Genomic DNA, 3,413 nt, shown 5'->3' on the forward strand with positions numbered 1-3,413 from the left:
CCTGTAAGCTCCAAATATCTGAAAGACAGCTTAGTTATTCAAGAAACTCAAGAATTAATCTAGCATTCTTGCTGTAAAATAGCTGAGTTTTTGATGTCAAAAAAATACCTCTTATAAAAGATGGCGGCCATTAGCCCAATGATTGTGTATAATTATAAGTTCTTCCAGAGAAACGAATTCACCTTGCAACATTCGGAAAGTGTGGTGAATTGCACTGCTCTTGTGAGGAGGTGTTGGCCTGACTGGCTGTGCTAGTAGAATCAAAGCAGGGCCGGGCTGGAGTGATTATTGCTGACAAGCACTTGCTGCTCTTTCAGAGACCTGGGCGTGGTCCCAGCATACAGTTTGGATGGCTAACGCCACTCAAGGGGTTTCAATGCTCTCTTCTGGCCTCCACCGACACCTGCACATGCGGCTACGCAAAGACGTCTTACTAAACAAAACAAAACCAACCAGCCAACCGAACAAGCAAACAAAAACACAGTCTTTGAAACTAAATAAGTAAAGCATGACTTCCTTCAGATCCTCGGAGGGGTGTGCGGAACTCCAGGACCGTGTTCCCAGAGCAAAGAGTTATCAGCAGGCTCGATGTTGACTGAAGCCAGCCAATGGATTTTTGTTTCCCAGCTGTTGTCGGGGAACACTCTTAGGGCAAGTCTGGACTTGGTGAGCACGACTGTAACGATCTGTTCCCTAGACATTAAGGATAGAACAGAATTTGAAAGCTTCATGATCTTTTACTTCACTTTAGGGTACGTGGGGAGGTGCCTTGCCTGACTCTTGCCCCACAGTACCTGAGGCATATCTCACAATACACGAGACATACTTTTATATACCTCTCAGACTCACCAGGAATCCTTGAATAAACTCTCAAACTTAAGCCAGGGACTTAGGTAATAAAGCCACACCTTCCTAAATGCTGATCACATTTGTGAGGTTCCTTCCTTAATGACTCATGCCACAGATGGTAAAATTTAATACCTGTTTATCCAGTCAGTCAGTCTTAGCTGCATCCCAAGTTAGACTTCTTCACTTAAGAGGCTCATGGATGATTTAAAAGGATCTGAGGGTATATTTTAGAGACAGGATTCTTGGAAAGGGAAGAAAAAGAAAAGGAAGGAAGTCCAGAGCTGTTGATAATTTTAGATGAAGGGAGGAAAAAAAACACTGATTTCAAAGGAAAATTTTGCATTTCTTTCATTTATGGAGGTAAAAAACCACTAAAAAAAATTTTTTTTATTAACTTGAGTATTTCTTACTTACATTTCGAGTGTTATTCCCTTTCCCGGTTTCTGGGCAAATATCCCCCTAATCTCTCCCCCTCCCCTTCTTTATGGGTGTTTCCCTCCCCATCCTCCCCCATTGCTGCCCTCCCCCCCAACAATCTAGTTCACTGGGGGTTCAGTCTTAGCAGGACCCAGGGCTTCCCCTTCCACTGGTGCTCTTACTAGGATATTCATTGCTACCTATGAGGTCAGAGTCCAGGGTCAGTCCATGTATAGTCTTTAGGTAGTGGCTTAGTCCCTGGAAGCTCTGGTTGCTTGGCATTGTTGCTCATAAGGGTAAACATTTTTGTTTTGTTACCAAAAGAAGCAATAGTTGTCACTATGGTTCTTACAAGTATCTTTAAACAACATGTTTAACCTCTTGTGAATTTTTCCTTCAGTCTTTTATCTAGTTCAGGCTAGTTTTAACCCCAATATTCTCCAGTCTCTGCTTTGGCTTCATGGTAATATTCCAGTCAGTCACCAGCCGCCCCCCTCCCTTTTTCTTCCTTTGAAAGAATGCTTCTAGATCTTTCTTATTTGGTGGGGTAAGATCACACCTAACACAGGGATGCCATTAAGGGCACAGGGTGGTTCCCATGCCAAGATGAGAAGGACAGTGGTATTACTATATTTCTGTGACACAAACTCACTTTTCAAACACTTCAATAATCACATTTCAGTACAATCGGTTTCTTTCACAATCCTACCCATCTAATTGTGTGCACTGGCAAACATTATTTTGCAAAGTTATCTATGTTGGAAAGTGCATGAAATGTGCACCTTTTGGGACTTGGAAGGGACAGTTGTTTGGCTCTCCATCGGCCACTGGATACATCCCAGAGTCCCTTATGGCTGGTCACAGATGTGTGGAGCAGGAAGATCTTTCTCTTTTCTCTTTGGTGAGGGGCCAGGTACAAACTGGCATCTGCTTTTCTTTAATGGTTGGTTATGAAACAGAAGACTGGCCTGATGTGCCAACATATGCTGGTAATCCTCAGGAGGGGAAGTCAAGAAAGCCTCAAATCCAAGGTCATCTCCGGCTGCAATAACAAAACACTGTCATAGAATGATGTTCCTTAAGAACTGACTGCTTAACTTCTGCAAACACATTGCAGGTGGGAATTGAGCTGGGAACAATTAGGAAATGATTCCAAGTTACACTCAGTAGCTGTCACAATCTCAGTGAGCCACCTTGCTCTTTATACTTTTATACGTGTATATAAATAAGTGTTAAAATGAAAAGGGAGAAAGGAGAGAAAATTTATTAGTACTCCAATAAGTTCTGAGTTTGTGGCGGTTTAGTCTAATATAAATCTTAAAATAAAAGGATGTAACTCCAATTCTAACTTTTTACATAAGGCCTGTCCAGAGCCATTTTTTTCCTAACTAAAAGAAGAAAAAAAGGAAGTGAATATTTAAAATTAGAGATGGCTTAGCACCAAGAACACTGACTGTACTTACTGGGGTAGTGCGCACCCTTTTCTGACCTCTGTGGATACCAGACATGGATGTGTGCATACACATGCATGCAAGCAAAACATCCATGCATATGAAATAAAGAACTAAACCAAAACACATTACTCTAGGCAGGGCCCTGAGTGGCCCAAGAACTTGGCATATGAATTAGACAGATCAGATGTTCACTACCATCCTGGACCAATAAGAAAATTTAAAAGTACTATTTTAATAGATTTCATATATTTAGTATACTTTCCTGTGTTTAATAATTAATATTTAAATATATTTTACATTTAAACATAGACATATTACACACACACACACACACAAGTATGTTCAACATCGAAACTGTTCTGTGTAGATGTGGCTCGTTATTTGCCTAATATGAACAAAGTCCTGGGTTTGTTTCCTAGCTTCTCAAAAATCAAAAATAAACACAACAAAGGGGGAAAACATCCTCAAACTCCAGACCAAAACAACAAAAAAGCAACCCCAAACTTAACTAAATCAAGAGAGCTCCGCAGAGGCCACCCTAAAGTTTTCAGGGAGCAGAGCAGGTGCAGCTGCGCGGGCTTTGGAGGGTTGGCCCAGTGTTTGTGAAAGGAGTCAAGTTCAGTTGGGTTCCCACGCGGGCATGTGCGGATGTGCTCTGAGGCCGCGGCGCCGGGCGGAGCCTGGGCTGCAGAG

The sequence above is a fragment of the Rattus rattus genome, chromosome 6, assembly GCF_011064425.1.
Source record: "Rattus rattus isolate New Zealand chromosome 6, Rrattus_CSIRO_v1, whole genome shotgun sequence".
In the NCBI taxonomy this organism is placed as follows: Eukaryota; Metazoa; Chordata; class Mammalia; order Rodentia; family Muridae; genus Rattus; species Rattus rattus.